Source organism: Alosa pseudoharengus, unplaced genomic scaffold (genome assembly GCF_046254945.1).
Source record: "Alosa pseudoharengus isolate Yale_2024_CS ecotype anadromous, Long Island Sound unplaced genomic scaffold, YU_APseudo_1.1 YU_APseudo_1.1_scf_20, whole genome shotgun sequence".
Lineage (NCBI taxonomy): Eukaryota > Metazoa > Chordata > Actinopteri > Clupeiformes > Clupeidae > Alosa > Alosa pseudoharengus.
Window position 1 is genome coordinate 32,048,591 of NW_027468664.1, and position 25,816 is coordinate 32,074,406.

Genomic DNA, 25,816 nt, shown 5'->3' on the forward strand with positions numbered 1-25,816 from the left:
GGAGCATGCTGAAATTATGTGGCAAATTGCGTTTTTTATTACAATGATAAAATTGTAAAAGGACGTGACCGAAGCTGAGGCAAGCCAGGCAATAGGCCTATAGGCCCGACGGTAATTGTAAAGCAATTTACAAAAGATTCACTGAACAAAAATGCTGATGTGGTACATGAAAATTTAGCTAAAAATGTGGAGAATGCAATGCAATCAAGCATTTTGGACGATATATTGTCACAAGCTGGCAGAATAGGCAACAGGCCGATGTGCGTTTTATTTGGAGACTGTTTTGCACGACAGAGACTGAGTTTGCTGCTGATATTCTGGGGATAGGCCTAGCCAATGTACGACTTTTGCCTTTTAATATATTTGCTGCATTAGATCAGTCTTTCTAGAACAGGCAAGGGCTTTCTAGCCTCACGTCAGCAGCGCTGCATCACCCATAAAGCCTACATTAAAACAACCAGCGGATGGTGGGCGGGTGCAGTTTTGAAAATTGGTCAACAAACTTTGGTGCTGATGGATGGCTGATGGATGATAAGTTTTGCTATGCAGTTATGGTTGAAATAATAGCCCATCAGCGCATCTCTAGTGTGTGTGCCTCTCTCGCTCAGAGGGGAGGGAGAGGCTGAGGGTTGATCCAGCATGGATTCTAAACTCTGTGGTGGATAGGATCTACAATTAGGTGTTAATAATATTACCACGCGGTCGAAGTACTCCCAAGTGCTATTGCGCCACACATTGTAGTTCTCCTGTTTATTCGCTTGGAAAATCGCCACGTTTCATGTTGTGTGACGTACACATTTTTATCAACTACTCGTGCAAATGTATTTAAGTAGGGAAAACGAGGAGGTGTTTGAATACTGCTATGTTCCTCTCTCTACGGCCACGGCAGAGCCCGCTAGCATAGCAACATGCTAACACATTCGAGCCGCGCGACAGAGCGTTTGAGTGCACCTACCGGCGCGGGAGAGGTATGACTCAACTCGTGAAAGTTAAGGTAAGAACATATATTACTACTGATTTTGGGTGGCGTGTTCCTTTAAATCCGCTCGAAAGTAGCAGAGACGCAGAGGATCCACAGTATGTAGCATCAGAGTTAATAGATCCACAGTGTGTGTAGTCCAGGTTAGCTCCACGCCAGTAAGGTGCACATAGGCCAGGCAGTTAGTTTGTTACGGTAGGCAACTGTTGATAGTCCAAGTTTGTTCAGATCTCGAACCAAGAAATACCCAAGAATGGACAAAAATAAGAGTCATGAAACTACACGGTGCACATGGCATCAAGCGATGGCACTGACAGTGCATAAAATCACTTAATTAGGCAAACACGTAAAACAAACACAAACGACACCGGGGAGCAGCGGCAGCCAGACGCGCCAGCGTTCACTCACAACCGGACATGCTTCGGTCAGCAATGCATGTAACTTTTCACTTTGTGTTGCTTGTTGTGTGTTGTGTTGCGTTCATTTATTTTCATTGGGCATGCCCTGCCGTGCCGTCCACATTTCTTCAGCACAGCAGCAGCAATGGCAACTCTTCGTTGAACTTTTAAGTGGTGTTCAATGGTGTTGCTAAGTAGGCCGAGTTAGGCCTATAGGCCTAAATCAACATTGAATTAGTTATTGGATGATATTAAAAAGAATCTGAATTATTTGTGGTTGAGCTGCAAATTTCAACTTGGTGATCAAAAAGTTTTGGATTTCATGTTAACCGCGACTTCAGAGCGTTGTTACGTTGTGTCAGTGTAAAGTTAGCTAGCCTAGTCTAACCAAATATTTGTCTTACAAATCTAAACCACAGGCTCACATTAATCTATTGGGCTTTGAGACATCTGTTTTGTCTTGTGACAAAGTCTCCTGGTTCAGTTGTTTCCAGTTTCATAGAAACGAGGGTGTTACATTTGCAGTAGCCTAACTACAAAATCCAACCTAATAACGACCCCCACTCACCGGGGCTAGGTGGAAGGTGTTACAGTAATAGTCGATTGGCGTAGCCTACAGTGGACTAGGGCTGTCAAAATTGCTCAAAAATGACGTTCGAATTTTCCCTCTTAAATAATTCGTATAAAATGTATTCGAATATCTAGGCTATATTATTTGCGCATTATGTCAATGACGCGCATCACATCATCTGTTTTTAACTTTTTGGAAACTTTTGAATTAACTGAAAGAAGATAAATATTTTTCGTTAGTTTTGGAAGTTTATTTTTACGTACAATGGCCAGTTCCGACAAAGCCGAAATTACTCAGCCATAAGTCTACTTTGAGAACATTTCCTAATTCACATGACACTAATATTCAAAATGTTGAAAACTATTTCGGCATAGCCTATAAGCAGTTTAATTAAATGTAATGTTAGTTGTAAACAAACGGGCTACTTGGTGAGGCTTGGCCTCACAGATGCGCTCGTGCCTTAGATGGCAAGAAAAATCTTCACAATATAGGCCTATTAACTGATGAACCGCCGGATTCACGTTGGCTGGGGGGCAGGGGGGGCCATCAGACATTTGTGCCCAGGGGTCTATGAATTGTTAATCCGGCCCTGCCCCCAACAAATCACACCTTTTCACCTCTGTGAGGCTCTGCTTAAAAGAAGTCGAGAGGACTCCTAACTCACAGACCTATTCACAAACCGGTTTTTGTGGCATTTCGCCATGTTTTGAAATCCTATGCGGCTACAGGAGCTTCCAATCGTTAGGAAGCAATTTTGCATTGTAGGCATACACTGTAAAACCTGAGAAGTTGATTAAACTCAAATAATTTAAGGAAACAGATTGCCTTGAATCATTTGAGTTTGGTAACTTAAGTAGGTCAAGTTAAGTTAAACTCAAATAATTTGAGAAAACCAGTTGCCTTAAACCATTTAAGTTGAATAGCAGAGTTATCACTACTTGTGTATTTTGCTTTATGTTAACTTCTATGTTGATTTATGTTCACTTCTACCATTTAAGTGATTACTACTCAGAACTTCCACTTTACTACTCAATCTATTTGAGGAAACAGATTGCCTTAAACTATTTGAGGTATTCCAACTTATGAAAGTTATTTGACAGGAGACACTGATCAATGACATTGTTTTATTGAAATTATTTTAACATTTGTGCCATACACTTCCAAAAGCTTCACTAGCTGAAAAAAATAAAATAAAATAAAAATAAAATAAAACAGATTCACAAAAACATAGGTTACTAACCATCAGTTTTTTCCTCTATAAACATTTTAAAATTATTTCAACATTTATTCCATATACCTCAAAAGTGTGTGTGTGAAATTGCATGTGTGAAAGAGGGTTTGTTTATGTGTGCGTGTGAAAAAGGGACAGAGATGGAGAGGAAGAAAGAGGAAGAGTGTATAACCTACACAAAAAGCCTGAGAAAAAAGAAAGAAATATTTAAAAGGGGGTGTGTGACAGACGCAGAGAGACTGCTGAGTGTATAGCTGTGTGTTTGATAGACAAAGTGAGTGTGTGTGTGTGCGCGTGCGTGAGTATGCGTGTGTGCATGTGTGTGTGCATGTGCATGTGCATGCACACGTGTGAGTGAGAGAGTATGTTTGATTGTGCATGAGATTTGAGTGTGCTTGTCAGTGTGTGTGCAAGACTGAGTGAAAGAGTGTGTGTGTGTGTGTACGCTTGTCAGTGTGTGTGCTACAGAAAAGTGTGTGAAAGACAGACGAGTGTGTGCACAACAGTGTATACACCATAGCAACTTCACAAGATTTTAAGTCTTCTGATGCCCTGTCTAAACATTGAGTTCTAACTCATTCTCATTCTTACAATTTGGGCTTAATCTGTCTCCTTCCATCATCTAAATTCATCAGAACGATCTGAATGAATTCAAAGAATCCTTTCAAATTTTCTGGGCATTCCAGGTGAAGAGCATAAATCAGGCCAAATAAAATAACAAGTGCATCTGCCCAATATTGGTGAAATAGAACAACCTGATCCTCCAGAATGACAGCCACATGTTGCGGGCTAAAGGGAACTGCTGAGGCATTCTCATCTGTAACGGCCAGAAGTGCGACTGCTCCTCTTTGGTCTTCGTCAAAGTCTGCTTACTAAAAATACATGAGAGAAATGCAAGACAATGCAAAGAATTATTGCCATGTGAGTGTATACAAAAAAGAGACATCATGAGAGTGTAGGGAGGTGTGTGTTTGTGTGTGTGTAAGATTGTGTGTATGCTGTTTCAAGGAGTCAAAAAGGGGGTGGGGTGGGGGGTTGCAGCATGATTGTTCGAGAAGGAAATAGGCCGCAAGCTAGAGGGCCTTACCGTGCACCCCCGCATAATCCAACGAAACCATTTTTTTTTAAAGGCCCGACATGCTGAACATGAATTAGAATGTTTACATTGAAAATGTTGGGTTGCACTACCTGTTTCAGGCCCATGAATAGATTTACATTGAAAATCAATGCATGACTCTCCCATGACCTAGGGAAAGGTGTGACATCTGTCTTTGCATGTTTAATCACATCTAGAGGACCCAAGCTTTCAGAAAATGTATGGTTTTCACAAGGCAAATCAAGTAGAAAGACTTTACATTTTGGTCTTTATATTTAGGGAAAGCCAAGTAACAACTCAAACCATAGAATTACTAAAAGCACGTGTCCTGTAGATAGATTAAATATGAAAAGACAGATGTCACATCTTCATGGAGAGTCATGTTCCTGTAATGCATTTCCAATATATTCCAATGTATTGCAACACATTGACCACCTAAAACAGGTAGTGCAACCAAAAAATTTTCAATATGAACATTCTAATTCATGTTCAGCATGGTCGACTTTTCAAAAAAAGATAGTTACGTTGGATTATGCGGGGGGTGCACGGTAAGGCCCCCTAGCTCGCGGCCTAGAAGGACAAGTTACGACGATGACATTAAAGCGAGAGTTCTGAAACTGTTGTGAGTAAATGAATGAATGAATGAATGAATGAATATGGTACATACAGCTCCTGAAGATATCAGATGCATCCTCTTTCAGATACAGTGCCAAACCAAAAAGGACCGCCCTCCTTGTTGCCTGGACGTCGTTCTTATCCTGTTGAGTTTTGGGACATGGACAAAGTTTGTGAGGTCTGCGACTATATACAACACAGTATTGTGTAACAACACATTCATGTTGCTTACCTGTCTACTGTAGTCTAACAGAAGAGCAACCATTTTCTGCCCAAAGGTTCCAGATTGTTTCTGCTTGTACAGCGTCAGGAGGTGTGGCGTGTATCTATCCAGCGATGCAAAAAAACTGAATGGGAGGTTCTGATTGGTAATACGGTGGAACTCCTTGTAAAGCTGTGAAAAGAACATCAAACAAATAAAACATTAATTTTGAGAATGTCTGTGTAAAAGTGTTTGAACATATTCTACCCTATAACTATCCATCAGCTTTTTGTATCAATATATAAAAGTAGAGTACACATTTGATGTAAATGAGCAGTCTTTGAATGGGCAGGGGACAATTTGCTTTTGTTTTAAATGTCTACCAAGATGAAGAAACATGTCCCTTTCAACAAATGGCTGCCTAAATGCACGAAGTGGGCATTTGAAAGCCCTTCTATTGACAAGTTCTTAACGGTCTGACCTAGGCGCCGCATCGTGCACACGAGACATGTGCACTTTTAATTAATTGTATCTTTTGAATGAACAAATGCAATTGTGATAAGGGCATGGCAATGGACATATTGTGGATTGCTGGCCATGCAATAGTCTGTAATGGCTCGTTAACCGCACTTTGCCAGCAGTTGAAAACTCACATAGCTTACATTTCCACATTTTGTGAGCACCTGCTCCTGAGATAATGCTATAAGCTAACTTAATAAGAGTCCATCATGTTTTTGCTATCGATAATTATGTAGAATTCTAGCTAACAACCATGCTCAACAAGGACATGGTGCCACTGGGCTATTGATAATGGTATCAAGCATGACATCCCTACTAAAACCACCCACAACAAAAGGCTTTTGAATTATTAAAAAAATCGCTAGCTAGGTAACTTTTAGGCTCAACACGTGTCGCTAGTAGAGACTATTCATTCAGCCCAACTAGCTAGCTAGCCACACTACCAAACAAATAAAAAACTACAGCAACAAAAACAAGATAATAGTTTCTCACGATCTGTAGGGAAATTAACGTGAACTTGAGAGGGTAATGGACACGGGGAGTAGTGAAAACGAGACGGAGACACACAAACCTTTGAAATGGAAGCATCTGTGGATGTTACGTGGTCGTGGGATGATCTTTCTTCGGGTTCGTCCCGCTATGAGGAGAGCCGTTGATGTTTAAAGTGGATGCTGCTTGGCCGTCGATGCCGGATAGTCGAGAAGATGGTAGCAGACACCCGTAGCAAAGTCTTACAACACACAAGACCCACTTCCGATTTACACTCTTTCTTATGACAATGAAATTTTAAGACTAAGTCTGATTCTCTCTTAAGATTTTCTGCAAAGGGTTAGTTCTAAACGCCTAACTAATGATCTGCCTCACTAGTCAGTCACCGCGCTCTGTCCTCGTCGAGATCTGCGATCCCATTGGCTGTTGACTTATGCTGCTAACTTTTCATCTTAAACTCTTTTTTTCACCATGGAATCGACTCAATGCTATTCATTTACTCCAACTCGAAAAATGATTAATTATCATGCCAACTTATTTTTTTTAAGTTATTATAACTTCAAACCAAAATTGAGTTCACTACACTTTTAATACTTAAGTCATGTAAACTTTCTGCTGTTTTTAAGTGATGTTAACTTAAATCTTTTGTTGAGATGGATCATTGGGTTTTACAGTGTAACTAACATGCAATAACGCCACCAACAACAACCAAAACTAGGCTACTCATTGTCAACATGTAAATTAAATGTAACGTTATTGTGAATCAGGCATCTGACCGACCAGGTTGACACTTCAGCGTGAGAAATCGGGGGTGTGGCGTGTGAGCGTGTGAAACTAATCCAATGCGTGAGAGTTGGCAGCTCTGTGTTAGTGGGCATTGGACTTGGGAGAAGGATGTCCCCCCACTTGGAGCATTGTTTTGACCATTTGAATAGGCATTTATTAATAGGCTGTAATAAGCGTTGTTACCAGTGATAACAAGTGCATGCATCACGCAAATGTCTCCAATTAGGCCTCTTTGTCTTAAAATTCGTTACAAGATTGACCATCATGCTGTAGCACTCCACCATGCATTAGAAAACTATGCAGCTCATCATTTCACGTTACTCGTGGCTAGAAAAGATTGTATCCGAAGCTAGCAAGCATCTTCATGGCCTACTGTTGCAATTCCTTCAATTGTGTTTTGCAGACAGCAACATGAAAAGCTACAGGACCGATATTCATGAACTTTGGTTGTAAAATGTAGTTTGGGTGAAGACATTACATTTTGAAGTTAATCCAAAGCATTGAATGGATTTGTGAATTCCGTTTCATGTTCACGAAAGCTGGTAACATTTTGGCCTTGGCCTTATGGCTTCAGCCAAGGGTCCCTTGAGCTGAAAAAGGTTGAAGGCCTCTGTACTTTATAGTAAAGCAAAACCAGCCGCCACACAATAATGTTCTATGTTGTACTATTTAAATAATTTAAAAATAATTCAATCACTTTTGTTGGATTCTCTGGTTGTTGCGTTGTGTTTTAGTTCTAATGTCTGTATTGAAGATGGTCAATAAAGCTTGACGGCGGGATCAGGATCGGCGATTAGATGATGATTTATTGTAGATGGTACAATAATGAATAACAGAACACAGGCTGAAAGCAGTGGCTGTTGATGGGGCCAGAATGATTTGTTTTGTGTCACCTGCTGGCTGTTGGTCAGGTGGGGTGCTGTTTCTTGGCCCATGTGGGGTCCCCATAACAGCAGCATTCTGTCCAATGAAGCTGTCTTTATCAATGTCCACTGCACTTCTAGATGTCTCCACCATGGCATATGGCGCTGTTGAGTCCAAGTCAGGCAGAGTCGGATTGAGGCGGGTGCTTGGTTGCCTGTTGAGCCCCCCGCCCACACTAGGTGCCGGTGTGTATGGGAGGAGTTGGCTCCTCCCCATTGAGTGGGCCTCTGAGACTACTCCTCTTCGCCTCATTCCATTCTGTTCTGGCAACACATCCGCTTCCATGAGTTGTTACTCCAAATCACGTCTGTCCATCTCTGTTCTCCAAATCCTGTCTCGGATCTCTAATTCCAACTTCTCTATTTTTCTTTGTAATTTTTCCTCAAATTTGCCCAATTGTAATTTCACTGCCATCCAATCGGACACATAGTCTTGTATCTCAGCTAAGGCCTGCAACTTAGTTTTCCTACCAAGAACCATATCTGGATTGTGCTAATATCAAATCATTAACTATTAAATTGTACTATGTGTTTCGTGCAGTAACGTGATCCTTTTAAATATATATTTTATATTTTTCCGTGATGTGGTAGTGATATAGTGACAAAGTTGCAATTTGGTTAGTAATTTGTCAGTGCCTCTCAATTTTAATTCTTTCACGAATCTATCCAATTACCCAAAATAATGTGTACACTTTCACCTTTTACTTTTTTCCAGAAAACTTCTTATATCAAATGACATCTAGAGCTCATCAATCATTGATATAGGTATGTTACTTGTCAAAACACTTAATGACACAAACTTAAATACTCTCATTAATGTGCAGCTTTTAATTTCTAATTTATCTAATAAATTAGCTTTACTTTGGTTCTTTTTCCCGCATAAAGGAGTAAAGACTTTTTGCTTTCACCTGGTCAGAATGTCTTCACTACATGCAGGGTGCGCAGTGCAGCAGTGTTTCCCCTCTTGGCAGGCTTCCAGCTGGGAAGTATCTTTGAACCCGTTGGATGTTCTCGTCTTTCCTCCTCTCTTGCGGTCGGGTCACGATAACCAAATGTTGTCGTCTTTCTTCTCCTTTTGCGAGAAGGGTCACGGCACCAAATGTTGGATTCTCTGGTTGTTGCGTTGTGTTTTAGTTCTAATGTCTGTATTGAAGATGGTCAATAAAGCTTGACGGCGGGATCAGGATCGGCGATTAGATGATGATTTATTGTAGATGGTACAATAATGAATAACAGAACACAGGCTAAGTCTCAAACAGTAAAACTGTGCAGAGTCTAACTGTTGTGGTTGTTATTAAAAGCGGCTGCTGAGCCTTCCGACAGAAGATGCTCCTCGGGTCGCTTCCTCGATCCGTCTCCGAGTCAAAACCTAAGACAAAGCCTGTTATACTAAAACATACAAACGTCAATCATGCCAACGTGGCAGGTGCCAACCAGTGTAAAAACCCGGCCCTGGCCAGATGGAGATACAGTACTAGCCTGAATAGGCAGACATGCTGTCTTCCTCGGCCCATGTTATCACTGATGTTCCTCGAATGTTCCTAAACATCGGCCTGTATGACCTTCCTGCTGGTACACAGGCCTAAGGCACAGTTATGTACAATAATATGGACCTCTCCCCGTTGTATACTACACACAGATGTACACATCAGAATACAGTGAGAATACCCCAGAATTCTACACTTTCATTCAACTAGGTTACTCATGCATGCTCTATTAATTTTATTGACTCTGACACTAAATGTTTGCAAAATTCCGATGTAAATGGAACATTTTTCCAAGATTCGGAACTGTTTGTCTCAAGGAGAAGTATGAACCTTTAACTGTGTTAAAATTGCAAGGGTTCCCTAACAAACGCCTTAAAGTGTCAGGCACTCAATTAGACCACCACCCCCCCCCCCAACCCCGTTGTCCAAGTCAGCCACTGCCACAAATTGAATCCAATTCTGTGGGAAACACTGAACATTCACACCCAACTTCTGTCATAGCTCATATTTTTTAAATAAATCAGTGAAACAGTATCCTGATAAACAAGTAGCATTTTAATGCCTCCGTCATGTTTCATATTTGGTAAATAAACCACAGGGAAACGTTAACTGCTGCCATTGGTCAATTCCTCTGTAGCCTGACAAATCTTATCAGAAGGATTTTTGATTTTCAAAAGCGTTCACCCGTCACAGCCGTTACAGCCAAACAAAATCTGAAGCCGCAAAACAGGAACTAGGTCATATCTCAGGAGCGCTTTCACGTATCGATACCAAACTTGGTGCATAGACTCGGGGCCCCATCCTGAGGACACACAGTGAATTTGGTGACATTCATTACAGGAACTTATCTCATCTCAACTTAGCTCATATCTAAGCGACACTTTCATTTCTCAAAACAAAACTTGGTACAGGGTCTCGGGACTCCATTGTGAGGACACATATAATTTGGTGCCCTTTGACCGAGGGGTCGCTGCAACTAGCAAAAATGTGTTTTGGCATTTCGGATGTATTTTAATGCACGTAACCTTTGACCTGTACGCCCGATTTTGAAAAATTAGCCACTGTTTCTGAATTCTTTGATTATGGCAGGTTCAACGCCAGCATATTCCACTGTCTGCTCACCAGTGATGCCAGTAACGCGTTACTTAGTAACGCGTTAGTCTATTTTTACCACTTTTTTCAGTAACGAGTAATCTAACGCGCTACTATTTACAAACCAGTAATCAGATTAAAGTTACTTATCTAAGTTACTGTGCGTTACTATTTTTGTCATTTTCCTTAATAAAAAGATATATTCTTTGCTTTCTTCTTGTCTTGGGGATTAATGTCATGTAGGCTATGCTCACGTTTTCAGCATGAGGACAATTCACGTGCAGCGACACAAACGAAAACAACAATAGAGGGAGAGAGAGAGAGATGCACATTTCATCAGTCATTACTTTGAGTTTGTGTCAGCTAAACATGACAACATTAAGGTACATTGTACATTCTGTGCTGGCGACAAAGTGCTGTCTAGCTAGACATCCCAAGTCTCCCAAACTTTTGGGAGTCTCCCACATATTGATAGCGGCTTCCTGACGCCCGCAAATTACATAAAATCTCCCGGAACCTAGAGCGAACAAGAGCACGCAAGCCAGACCGGACTTCAAATCAAAGATAGAATCTTTGCTTCAAATCGCGTGTGCATAGCTTAATGCGCACACAAAGGAGAGGGGGAGAGAGAGGAGTGGTGCGTTTCTGACTGAAGCGCATCCAAGACAGAGAGCATCCTGGTCTGTTTTGCTAAATCAACCAATCCGTTTTCAGTGTAAGTGCTTATATCTCTTTTCTCCCAAACATAATTAATCAGTTCAGTCAGTGTATCTAGGAACAGAAGCGTCATGGCAGCGTCAGTGCCCCTCAAAAAGGAAGATTTAAGACCCATTTCACATCAGACTACACAAAAGTGCACCCAATTGTCTTAAAAGATTAAAACATAATGATAATCTTGCACACTGCACTGTTTGTAACAGCAACTTTAGCATTGCTCACGGCGGGTTAAATGATTGCAAAAGACTTGTTAAGGTGAGTTTAACAAGTGTAATTTCATTTGCATATTACTCAGGCCTATAGGCTACAAGATGGCTAGTTGCCAAGGCTACATGAAAAAAAATCTACATATTTTACTATAACAATTTCTATCAATAGGCCTTCCTTATTTGGTGTACTTAGACATTATTGAACAAACATCTGAATTTCAGTATCTAAGTAGGTTAGGTTGGGATGTCTGCTATACATTGCTGTTAAAATGCACTTCCAGTATAGTGAGTATTGGCAAAACCGGTTATCATTTTTATGTTGAGGCGTTGGGGGTGTTGTCGGCAGCTGCTGAAAGTAACTAATAAGGTAACTTGTAATCTAACATAGTTACTTTTAAAATCAAGTAATCAGTAAAGTAACTAAGTTACTTTTTAAAGGAGTAATCAGTAATCAGTAATCAGATTACTTTTTCAAGGTAACTGTGGCAACACTGCTGCTCACGTTAGTGACTGCACCAGAGCAAGCACACTTTCGCAGTTCCTCGGAAATGCAGTCTAGTTGTTCTTCTTAAGTTTTCTTATTCCTGTAAGCCCGATTTTTGGCCAGCTCCTGCTCCTAGACCTTTTGAGATATTGCCACTGATCCAACTCTGAAACGTTGGTGTAAACCGGTGTAGTGTGGAAATTGAAAATGACGTCACTGACCCATGTCATTCTTCCACCATATTGGATTGAATAGAAAGCGAAACTAAAGTTTCACAGGTCACAAATTTGGTCCGAACTTCACGAAACTTGACGTACATGATCCTTGGACCAAGCCTCACAAAAGTTACAGAAAGGATTTTTGATTTTCGGAAGCCTTTGCCCGTCACAGCCAAACGAAATCGGCGGCGTAGCCACAAAACAGGAAGTTAGGTATTATCGCAGGAACACTGTCACGTATTGAAACCAAACTTTGTACATGAACTCGGGACTCCAATGTGAGGATGCACAAGATCTGAAAAAAATATATTACATAAAATATTAAGCCAATTGACCAACACATTTCCCTATGATTTTACACTTGCAAGTTGAACTATGTCACCATCAATCCCATGCAGGTCTAATATCAAGGGCGTAGGTTTGGTCTGAGCTTTGGTGGGGACACTACCCACTAACCACCCCCCCCCCACACACACACGAAAAAAACAACAAAAAAACACTCAACTCTTTCACCAGCCAAAGATATATAAAATGATTTAAATGTGCTACTGTCCAACTACTATCCATGATTAAAATGTGCTAATGTCCAACTTGATCTAACTACACTGTGTAGCCTACATAATATGATTTTAATATGTAGGCTACAGATATGTAGGCTATATTTAACATTTATTTTCTATTTGGTCTGTTATGAAATCATGCCCATTTAAGCACAGCTCAGTTTTAAGAAACTAACTTAAAGGAACCATATGTAAGATTGTGGCCAAAACTGGTACTGCAATCACTTTCAAAATACTGAAGATCGGTGTATCCCCTCCCCCTCCCCCCTGACTCGAGGTTGCACACGCAGATGGCGAAACACTACTGACTTCGTGATTAGTAGATAGCTGGAGGGTGGCGCATCAGGCCAAAACACAACATGACATGACAAAACACAACATCAACAACAGTTGAGGGCTGCAACTTCACTTTTTAAATGACAATATCCTGGCTGGACTACTGTTGTCAGTGATATAAGTATTTGAAATGAACATAATTTCTTAATGTCTAGTGACATATCAGGGCCATTTTATGATTAATTGAAATATTTTTCTTACATACGGTTCCTTTAAATACATGCATGCTTAGCATTTTGTGAAAATAAATCATTAAGGCTACATTGACAAACTCTTAACTGTGAGCTGCCTGTATATTCTCTGATTCTAATATTTACAGATATCTAGGCGATGTAAGAAATGCAGCCGAAAGACCATGTTGAATTTTGCTATAATTTATTTCAAAACCGGATTACTCTGGAACAGCTAACTATACACGGGAATGCATTACACCTTTGTGTTCGGTAAGGTCTGCTGTTTATTCTGATATATGGTTTGTCATGTGTTGCGTGAAGAGTGTGTAGGACTACGATATTCCATAGAGACGAATGGATGTGGAGATGGGCGCAGAGAATAATTATTAAATCTCTTGAAGTTATTTTTCTCGCGAACTGTTTATCACAGCAAACAGTGGCTAGCTAGCACCGTTTAAAAGCTGAGAAAAGGCTTTCATGTGACACATGTGTGATGAGTAGCCTACTTCTCGAGGAGTTCAACAGAGAAGAATAGGTGAATTTGGACGCACTTCATGCTTGTAGTGAAGTAAAGCTTAAGTGCTGCATGCTGCGCAGGAGACTGCGGCTCACTGGTGGTTATTATAGGTAACTTAAAATCAGCGCGATTTACCCTTATAGGCTACTGCACATTACAAGATCTGTACGAGATGATCCGCAGCACTGAAGTGAGACATGATTTAACTCTTTGTGTAGCGCATGTGAGTGCTTTTTCCTAACCTGGCCCTAGCCAGATGAATGTCGTTCCGCTAGCTCCGCCTAGCTTCACTCACATCCATCTGGAACCTCTTGCATTGAGAGTGATTTCTCCAACCAACTTTATGGTTTAGCCAATCAGGACGCAGGGCGGGAGTTTCATAGATGTGACATAGCGTAGAAGCGACTGTGAGACTGTTATCAGCGTCACGGGTTGGCTTCGATGAGAGTGGTTGAAGTAGCACGTCAATAGATGACGGACAAGTGGCTTATTCAATCATATGCAAGCATTTTTTGATTAGGTCCAGCCTTCTGAAACGACATTTCAATGGATCGGTTCCAGATGGATGAGTGGAGCTAGCGGAACGACATTCATCTGGCTAGGGCCAGGTTGGCTTTTTCCCCCATTTCAACCTGAATATTGGTGGGGACATTTCAGTCGTATTTTGACATTGGTGTGGACACGTCCTTCGGTCCCCACGCAAATCTACGCCCCTGTCTGTCTAATATACACAGTATCCTCTCAGTCTTGTCACGCTCCTCAATTCAGTATCATGCCATGGGATAGTATGGACTTACAGATACATATGGCTAGGAACCATGTGATATTTATACCAGCAACACTCTACAGTTCACTGTAATGGTGTTCAAATCTAATTTGCTTAATTGTCATGATATGACAGTATTATTCTACTATTTTTACATGTACAAAAGTATGCAAATTAATATATTGACGTAAGATTATTTATAATCATATTAAATTTTATTGACGTAAGATTATGTATTATCATATTATCTTTTATTTTAGTTTCACTTGGGCTTCTTTCTCTATTTCTCTTGCACTTTAATCCCTTACCAGACCCTCATTCTAACCATAACCCTTACCATAACTCATTCCTAACCATAACCTTGTTCTAATCCTTCTTTTCTAACCATAATCTTGTAGCTACAGTAGCCTAGTGGTAGGGCTGTGGATTCTCATCTGGGAGACCAGGGTTCAATCCCCACCTCCCCCACTGGAAATTTTTCATTATTTATAGTTACACCCTTCTTGGTTTATCCCAACTCGTTCTAGGTTCTTTCCTCACCCACCCCCCCCCCCCGCCTCTTTTTTTTCTTTCATTTTTGTTTCCATATGTTTCTGCCTTCATTCCCCTTCAGAGTAAGGTGACCCACAATACAGTGGATTGACATGAGTCTACAGATCTGATGACCAGGGTTCAACCATCAAAACCTTTCCTGATTTTTTTTTGGGTTTTTTTGCAGCCCTTCATCCCCTATAGTTTTCAATTCATTTAACTTCCTCCCTTCTTTTCCTCTTAATTTTTTCTCACTTTAATTCCCTCTTCTTTGGATCATTTGACACTCCACCACATGTTTTCCTTAGTTAGCCCATAGTCCCATCAGTAGCCTAGTGGTAGGACTGCAGACACTCACACAGGAGACCAGGGTTCAATTCCCACCAAGCACATGCTGCCAGTACATCTCTATCCTTATCCTTATCTCTAAACCTAACCCTAACTTGTTATGACAAAAACCGAATGACACTTAATGATGGAAGCGTTATGTCATAAAAGTTATGACAGTGTCATGTCACTCTTATGTCGGTACTGTCAAGTAAAGTGTAACCTGATTTTCTTATCCAGTTCTGCACTGGACTTGAATTACTAAATTCGGCACAGATACACAATTATGATTTTGGCCTATTGATTATAATGTGGTTTAATTGAAAGCTCTGTCAGTCGTTTTGGATAAGCATCAGCTAGATGACTAAATGTAAAAAATTCTTGAATTATTCTTAATTCTGATCACACTACATGAACTTGCATACAGTATAGTATTTGGTATGACGGGCCAAATTGTATACATTGTTTTTTACTATATAGTTTTAATAGGCTAAATGTTTGGGATAAAAAAAGCTTTTTTTGCAGTGATTCCATACTTCCTTGAAAAAAGTATTTTGAGTATTTTCAAAAATACAGTATTTTATTTTGATACATAATATGGTTACTGTATTTTGTAGTTTATTTTGATACATTAAAAATGAGGGTATTAGGTATTTTATTTTGAACTAAAAACACACTTTGCGATGGTTAGCTTGTCCTCTGTGACGATATATGCTAGGCCTAAGTGACTGACCTATCTGGGTGCGTTTGGAGATGCCTGATGAAATCAGACGTTGTTGAATAGGCATAATTTATCCTGGTGCCACACACTTTGCATGTAGCTGTTCGCTTATTTCCTCTGTGCTCAAAGTTATTGTAACTGAAAGTAGTATGTATGTCCATCAAATCAGCTGCAGCCAGCCACAGTTATCTTCAACCAGTAGCTAACAGGAGATATCGTTCTGCTATTTGCCCAGATTTTTTCTCCTCTGTTGTTCTCACAGTGTTGTTTGCGAATATGTATCAAAACATAACACCACTTAATTTCAGGTTAAAATGCATTGTAATGCGCTTTACTGAAGTTTGTACCAAGTAAAATATTACCCTTTTTTTGTAATGCCTTACATTACCGCGTTACAGCAAAAAACAATAGCCTATATTACAGTAATTACATTACTTTTGTAACTCCTTACTCCCAACACTGATTATGACCACCGCCAGCATAGCTAGGCCCCCCGAAACCCAGAAAATGCAGTTTTTCCTAAATAACTACCTGAACCGTGGCACTGAGGATGATGAAATTTGTTGGTCTCAAGGACCCGCATCAACCTAGCCCATAACCACTCATTTGTGACACCCCCCCCCCACCCCCCAAAAAAAATAAATAAAATAAAATAAATAAATGCAATATTATACTGTTTAAATCAGCCCTATCTTCAGTTGAGATGTTCTGAACTGCACCAAATTGATACAAGCATACACAAAAGTAGCAAGAGTAGGCGATGGAGTTTTGTTGAAAATTGAAAAGCGTGATTTGTTTTCGTGGAGAGGATGTACAGGACTGAGCGGCAGTCCTATTATACATCTAGTTATAAAAAGAGTCTGTATACAGCCTTGCTGACAAACTGCCTTTAAATGTGTGAAATAAATACTATTGTGTGCTTTCACGCATAGGCACCGGGATGAGCTTCAAAGTAGACAGGCAGGATGATGATGTAATGTAGTAGCCTGGGGTGCATTTCCCGTACAACTACGGAGGTTAGCTTTTTACTAACATGGTACCATTCATCGTTCAGTAAGAATATAATAAGAGTTGAAAGGTAGTAAAACATTTAAAAGTGCTAGTAACACATTAAATGTTTTTCTGGGGGAAATATCTGGTGTGTGGACATAAGGCATCCTTGGCCATTAATGGATAGCCCATCCTTTTTTTCATTCTGAGCTGGCAAGGTCAACCGGCTAGACTTTCTGGAATAATCTTTAACACAGTCATGTACAGCAGGCCAGGTTTGCAAATCAGACCAAAAATGCAGAAATGAACATTGTAAGAGATGGCAGACAACATAAGCTAACTGGATAATTAGCTAGAAGGAGTGTTTTCTAGATGTAAATGTTTGCCAATAGGTTGCATCAAATGTCAACCCAACACCACAAGACTTGGTAGGTTAGTAATGCAGGCTTGAAAATCAGATCAACTTAATGTTAGCCTACTTTTATTTGTTGATAACAAACCTGTAAACAGTGTTGTGCCTAAACGTGTTCATTGAACGAAAGTTCATATTGTAACAAACTGCAATGTTATCTTTGAATGGTTTTTATTGGTTTAACACCTTTAACACACTAATACTTTAACACCTAATACTGGGCCAGACCTGGCCTTTATGTCCCAGCACTAAACATCTGCCCCAGGTTGTATCGCAACACACACCAGCCAAATCTGGCTCCGAACACTCCAACCGGCTGTAGAACACAGACACGACAGACACGACACACAATATTGTCAACCCGCATGGTTTTGAACATCAACATTACACACACACACACACTGCACAGCATCATGGGAGCACAGGCATAACAGCTAGGCTCAGTTCACTACAATATTTTAAGTGAACGAGAACTGAACGTACTGTATTACTACCTGATGAACGTTACTTTGAACTTGTTCATTCTGGTGTCTGTGAACAACACGCTCTTTCAGTTTAACTTCGTTCAATAGGGTGCCAGATTTCTACAGAGCCTTCCACGCGAAAACCCGGCTAAAACACACCGTAAAAAGGCCTTAATATGGCAGCATGCAGGCCACCATTTCTCAAACTATGGGCCACGGCCCGCAACGTGGACAATGCTGGTCTGCAGAGTGAAATTATTCCCAGGGAATCGTCTGATAATTTGCTGCGCTATTGATCAAGGAACCGCAGACAGAAAAAGAAAACAAATGTTTCTGCAATTAGTAGGAAATACTTGTTAATTTGGTGTCACCAAACATAGAGGCATAGAATTAAGTCGTGGTATGAGCGTTTATTCAATGCATGCGTGTGCACGTCTGTGCGAGAAGCAGCTCGATAACGTTGGTAGCAAAGCTAAGCTACAACTTCCAAAAAAAGAGAGCACTATATAAAACACTGTCTAGCATTACAGTTTTTTCTGAATGCTTAAACACAGCCGTGATTCTGCACAATTTCTAAAACTATTAATACTTATAGCAAAACCACTCACTGAGTTCGCAAAACTAAAAGCACAAACACTGCTTTGCACTCAGTTTGCAATTTTGTAACACATACTTTGCACAACTGTAGGCATAATCCACTGCACAGCACTCTTTTTGCGGAACTGTAAACATAACTCACTGCTTTACACTCAATTTCCAAATGATCAACACACTCCTAGCAAATCTATACACATATATGGCTATTATTTATACTATTTTGCCAACTCTCTGGCACACTTTCTCATGTGAAATCTGTTTTAATTGGTTCACTTTGCAATCAGCCTAAGCACTATAAATAAGCCACAAGTAATGTACAATGGGTACAATGGAGGGAGCAGGAAAAGTGAGAAGAGTAAGAATTAGAGGAGGCCAAAGAATGGACGTGGAGGTGAATAAGTAGGAGGAAGAAGAGGAGGAAGAGGACACAGAGGTGAAGAAGTGAAGGGGAGAGGATGACAAGGAGGTGAAGTTAGAGGAAGGGGACAAGGAGGAGCAAGAGGAGGACGAGGAGGGGGAAGAGGAAGGGTAAGAAGAGAAAGAAATAACCCTTTTACAGGCAAAAAAAATCAGTCAATATTGTCATGTCAGGCCTGGATACAGCATTCCAGAATATATTTTCCCTGGTGCCTTGGACTAGGACATTGCATGTGATGTAGACGAAATTTTGAGAGAGACGACACGATGTAGACTGATTTTTTTGTCTCAGTGAAATTGCTATTTTGTGTTTTGACTTGGGAAAACACACTTGTGATTGTTTTGATGTGTGTACGTAAATAAACACCAATACTTGAAGTTTGGATCTCTGTATGTTTACAGAACTATGACAAAAGTATGACCTCAAACTGACGGTCTACCTTGTGCACAGAGAAAGCAAAAGCCAGATGTGTTTTTTATTCATACCAACAGTGTGTAGTTGGCACATTGTGTGCTTATTATTGTGATGGCTTGCATGTAATGGGGGAAACATCCCAAAACAATGGCACCCATATAATTGCTGTTGTTTTGAGAAGTATTTATCATGCAAGCATCATGCAACAATGCAAAAATAATGAAACTATTGTAGGCCTAATTAGGGGTCCGAGCAGCGCAGCTGCAAGACCCCTATTGTTTCTGTAGCGTTCATTTTTTGCAAAAATTCTGTAAGTCATACTGCAGCCTAAACCGTAACTCCAAAACTCTTGAAATGTTCAGGTATGGTTACCAGTACCCCTCTCTACCCATAACCCAAAATTTGGGGTACTGCATATGGTATAAAATTCTCGCCAAAAGTTTTCTGTACCTGTACCAAAGTTTTGTGCTTGTAAGAATATTTTGTGCTCGTAAAAAATATTTGTGTACATGTAAAAATACTTTGTATCCGTAAAAATATTTTGTGCATGTAAAAATAGTTTGTACATCTTCAAATCCGTTTTGTCACTGTGTCGAAAAAAGTTTTGTGAATTTGCAAACGATTTTTGCACGCACGGATTTTCCATTTGCAAGTGCGCATCTGTTTTCTACAGACATGAAACAGATCTACGGGTGCGAAACGAATTTACAAGTACAAAACTTTTTTACAAATTTTCCCAAAACAGCCAATCACAGCACTGCTTACTGAACGGCCAGTCAGCCGATCAGCTCGCTTCTTTAATTCTGAAACGCTGGACATACCGCTCTGGGTACATCCATAAACACCAGTCAGAAGAGGTGAAACACTTAAAAAAGAAGAAGAGGTGAAACAAGTATTGGCTGGGCTAAGCTAACTTCAAAGATACTGCTTTTATCAACCGTCTCTGCTAACGTTACGTGAAAGCACGCACATATAACGTGGGAAATACAAAGGGAGGACTAGTCGGAAACATTATAACACAATAACTATACAGAACAATTATCATTGATAATAATACTAACCCTGTGGGAACAATAACTTAATGAGACACGCTTCATTTTCTTCCATAATGGTAATCTACCCAATTTCGTGTAAAAGTACAATGGTTAGGGCGTATGAAGTCCGTCTTTTATGTCCAGAATGAATGGGTCTTTAGTCAGCCTAAGCCAACCTGAACTTTTTGGGTCATGTAACTGTTATGTTCTAGCTAGCTTAGGTAACAAGCTAACAAGCAAACAGCTCAACTTAACTCTATTCCTTCCCTACTATGAATCGAATATCTTTAACTAGAACTAATAAACAGTATAGTTTAAAACGCGAGCACTGGATAGGTAGTAGGTAACAATAGGTAATGGCAGCTAACTGGGCAGCTAACCGTCTCTGCTAACGTTACGTGAAAGCACTGCACATATAACGTGGGAAATACAAAGGGAGGAATGACTAGTCGGAAAACACAACAATTATCATTAATAATAATACTAATGATCACATTTTTATTAGTTCTAGTTAATAGTATTAGATTCATAGTAGGGAAGGAATAGAGTTAAGTTGAGCTGTTTGCTTGTTAGCTAAGTTAGCTCTTCTTTTTTAAGTGTTTCACCCAAAGATTGTTAACAATCTTTGTTTCACCTCTTCTGACTGTGGTGTTTACATGGATGTACCCAGAGCGGTATGTCCAGCGTTTCGGAATTAAAGAAGCGAGCTGATCGGCTGACTGGCCGTTCAGTAAGCAGTGCTGTGATTGGCTGTTTTGGGAAAATTTGTAAAAAAGTTTTGTACTTGTAAATTCGTTTCGTACCCGTAGATCTGTTTCATGTCTGTAGAAAACAGATGCGCACTTGCAAATGGAAAATCCGTGCGTGCAAAAATCGTTCGCAAATTCACAAAACTTTTTTCGACACAGTGACAAAACGGATTTGAAGATGTACAAACCATTTTTACATGCACAAAATATTTTTACGGATACAAAGTATTTTTACATGTACACAAATATTTTTTACGAGCACAAAATATTCTTACAAGCACAAAACTTTGGTACAGGTACAGAAAACTTTTGGCGAGAATTTTATACCATAACTGCACCCAAAGGTGGTGCTATTGGCAAAAAAGTTAATTATGCATATTTCTCCTTACCAGATTGACCTAGACTCAAAATTCTTTATAATATTAATCTCTAAACTCAGATGCATCTTTTTGGCCCTGGTCTTATGGTCTAAAAATGTTTACTTTTGCCACAATTTCATGGACAAGCCAAACATCATAAAAAGTTTCACACTTTTCAAAAATAATCAAATCTTCACCAAAATTCTCATAGAAAATGTTTAGACCAAGCCTCACAACAGTTACCAGTTTGATATTTTGTTCCATTTCAGAGATATAGGCCAATACATTTTGACCACTCAGGCCATTTTTCCTATATCACCTATATTCCTACATGAGTCATTTTGTTCTTGGATAGCAACCATACAACCATCATTAGGTGGATACCATTATCAGTGCACATTTTCAGATCTATACTGTTTTTATAAAGCCCTTAATTCTATTGTCAAATGTATACTAGAAGTTTTCTTGATGTTGTGTGTTTGCCAACACACATTTCACCATGTGAATGTGACCGCTTAATATGTAGGATTGTCAGTGGCTCAGTGGGATAATGCCTTGTACTGGTGTTTCTTAGGTTGAGAGTTTGAATCCCAGCTAGAGCTTTAGGATTAAGCTGCACATGCTATTGGTCATTTAAGATTCACATTGAACAGCACCTGAATGACATCAGGCAATCAACATTCACACTCATCAGTTTCCAAGAATCAGAATGCCGAGACACTCTATGGCATTTAGTGGAACTTCTTTGTTTACTATTTTTCCTTCATAATTAAGTCTATCATATTTATATTTCATCCATTAGTGTTCTTCTCTACAAATGTCTAATTGCCCCAGATTTTTTCAGGTGTACTCTTTTAGGAAAGCCCTTCATTTTATTGTCAAATGTATGCTTGGAGTTTTTCTTGTTGTGTGTTTACCAATACACATTTTCACCATGTGAAATTTGAGGTGAAAGTGCTGTGGATAAATTGCAAGATTGTTTAGCTCTGCCACCTAACCACACCCAGTTTACCTGCTGGGAAACCCTGTAGCTCCAGAGCAGGGGCTCAGACCAGGATAAATTGTTTGCCCGCCCTGAATTTACTCTTTTCTTCATCTCAACCCACCACTTCAGTGTGTCCTGCTTTGTGTGCGTCTTTGAGTTAACGTAAGTCATCACTTTAATGACCCTCACTATAACTCTTGTGATGTTTATCAGTTTGTAGAGTAGCTCTGCCATCATGTGTAAAGTTAAGGTCTTTTTTTGTTGGTTTGGTGTGTTGGAGTCCCATGTGAGATGATTAGATGATGCTGGTTGACTTGGGATGTCAAGTATTGTTTAGTTGTACCTTTTATATAGCCATATGATTTCAGTTTATTGTTCAAATGTCAATTGGTTTGTTTGTGAGTTGGGACCCCATTTCACTGATTACTCCATTTTCTGTTTGTTTCCTCTTTGATGCAGCACACATACAAGTAAAGAACAAAAGAACAGATGAATTGAAACTCAAATAAAGTTCACTTGTGTTGCACTAAAACCTGCCATCTCCGTGTCATCACTCCATACCATTGAGCCTTCTGACCGAGGCTCTGCCTGCTCGCCACTCACTCTACCTCGACCCACATCGCCCCCTACAGTTTCTTCAGTTGGGTTGTGGAGGTTAGCATACTAGAATAAAATACTGTTAGAATACTGTTGGGTTGTGGAGGTTAGCACACTATAATGTTACAGCTACTTGTCGTGCAAGGCTAGTATAACTGTATAATTATAGGCTGTTCATCTTATTGACTCCGACACAGAACACCCCCCCCCCCCCCCCCCCTTCACCTACCACCACAAATACAATTCAATTCTGTGGGAAACACTGCCTTCCATTATCAGACCCTTCATATTATCCATGACAAATAGTCCTGTAGAATAGGGTATTGTTAGAATAATATTGGGCTGTAGAGATTAGCACACTAGAATAGAGTACTGTTAGAATACTGTTAGGTTGTGGAGGTTAGCACATTAGAATAGAGTATTGTTAGAATACAATTGGGTTGTGGAGATTAGCACACTAGAATCATGGTTCGAATTACGGGGGGTATTGGGGGAGTCCGACCCCCCTAGATGAGACTTGGACCCACCCAAAAGGGATGAAAATAACAGTTTGGGGGGGTACTGAAAAAATGTAATGTTATCCAACATTGCATGTAATTAAATGAAGTATTACCACCACATACCAACAATTTAGGATATAATCTAATGAAATACGATTTTCAAACCCTCACCCCCATTGGGCTGTAGCCTACCATTTCTCTGGTATGTTCAGACTGTGTTGTTTGCTATGATATAATACTGACGAATTAAAACATAGCAAATTCATTATGGGCCAAATTTGGCCCAAAACTGGCTTGCCATTTTGGCAGAGTTTTGGATGGATGTACGGCCCATATATGGCCCAAATTAGGCAAGCCAGAATCAAAACAAAAGGAGGCCAAAACTCACCCAAAACCAATTGTGGCATTCCAAAATATGGCCATAACCCACCCAAAGAGAGTCCAAAATCCCCCAAATCCAGCCAAAAAGTAGCCAAAACTGACCCAAAGTGATGCCATAATTATGCCAAATGATTGCTTCTACATTGAAACTCCACTTGGAAATCATTACATTTATTTAATTTTGCATTTTGCAATATGTCTACATTAGTTTCTAATGAATTGCTATGCCCTAGTATCCTAGGCTCATATTGTTAAATTAGCCTATATGTCAATAGAGATTTTTACAACAAAAAAACACAAGATTAAATGCATTTCATTGTAATTTGTATTTATTAAGTCATATCAGCATACTTATTACTGTAAACGGGTTGACTGTGCAGAGCAAACAGGATTTCTTCTCACAGCATCTGAAATTGACAACATACACACACAAAGACAAAAGAAACACAATTACTAAATCTACTCTTTAAAAAGCCTTGGAAATTGTTTAGTGAAGTTTAATTCAGATGCGGTCATTGAGTGTAGGGTAAAAATGAGGCTGTATTAGGCATACAGTGATTGAAACTTACCCATTACTATTGCCTTAAGGTGCAGCTTCACTGAATGCCTTATGCACTGAAAACAGAAGAGAAAAAGGGAAATAAGTGGGTCCGTGTAACGCTTTGCAGTGCTATGTTCTATTTGCAGAATTCACATGAAAAAATATATAAATAGGTCTAAAAATCCGTTATCCATTCTTTAGGACGGCACAGTAAATGGGTTATTGTTGCATATTTTGATTTTCAATTGAGCACAGTTACGGTTTTCTGTTCAGAAGTTAAACATTTAAATGATGCGTCAATTGTCTAATTTTCCTTTTTTGAGCTTTTGGTTGCACTGAACCACGAGCACCAGGGGGAGAACACCATCTAACTGGGCCAGGCTAGATGGTGGAAGAAAGCGCCGCCTGAAGTTATGCGTTTGACTCATTATAGAGATTAGGCTAATAATTCGCCGATAATTCGCCGATTTTTGGGAGATAGCAGGTTAAACAAAACTTTCAGCCTACGTTGAACATATCTACAGTATATTTGAATACCATGGCCATGCCATACCATAGCAAATAATTCCCCAAAGCAGAATGCTTTGCCATCGACGTCAGTCTATAGGCTACTACGGCTCAAGTCCATTGGATCATGTAGGTCTCCAAAGCCTCCCAGAACATGAACATTTACACATGTACGGTAGGCCTACTCATAAGTGTCAGGATGCAGCAATGTCTCCCTCTGCATCTGAGGTTCTGATCTCGAGCTGACATTATCAATCGCTTGGCACCTTGATGCAAGCTGAACTGTGTTTGATAGCCCTCCATCTCTACATCCGCTGATAAAATGTGATCACCAACACCGCGCGCCAATATGTATCAGGTCACCCCCCTACGCTTGTGGTTCACCCCAACAAAAACGGTAAAAAAAAAAGGCAAAAATCCAATATTAACTGAATTTTACTTTTGTTTCCAATCCAGTTTCTGTTTTTTTCTTTATCTTGCGTGACTAATGACACATTTAGAAAATAGCAGCAATTATCTATTTGCTGACCAGTTAAAAAAATTGAAAATTGGATTATTGAACACATTTTTTATTTGGATCAGATGGATGGAGCAAATAGAACAAAGCACTGCAAAGCGTTACACGGACCTAAGTGGATGTGTTTATTGAATTAAGTCTGTCTGTGTTTTAAAAAAAGTTTCACCTGCAGAGCATTAAGGTTAACATGTTAACTAGCTATACTTAGCTATCTATATTAGGGCAAAATGAGGCTTTATTACCATGATAAAAACGTACCCATTTATACTGCTTGCTGCAGCTCCACTGCATGTCTTATGCACTGAAAACAGAACAGAAAAAAAGGAAAATAATTGGATGTGCAATATTGGATGTGTTCAGTGATTTAAGTTTGCCTGTGTTTCACAAGTTTGCCACCTGCAGAG

The 25,816-nt window shown here is 39.8% G+C and overlaps 1 long non-coding RNA gene across 1 annotated transcript; it reads right to left on the bottom strand.

Moving 5' to 3' along the window:
* Window positions 1–3,685: 3,685 nt before the first annotated feature.
* LOC143136755 (uncharacterized) lies at window positions 3,686–6,211 on the bottom strand. Its single transcript, XR_012989434.1, has 4 exons — window positions 6,183–6,211; window positions 5,123–5,284; window positions 4,943–5,033; window positions 3,686–4,051 (listed from the first exon to the last, which is right to left on the bottom strand). It is a non-coding gene; the product is annotated as an uncharacterized LOC143136755 (long non-coding RNA).
* Between the last annotated feature and the right edge of the window lie 19,605 nt (window positions 6,212–25,816).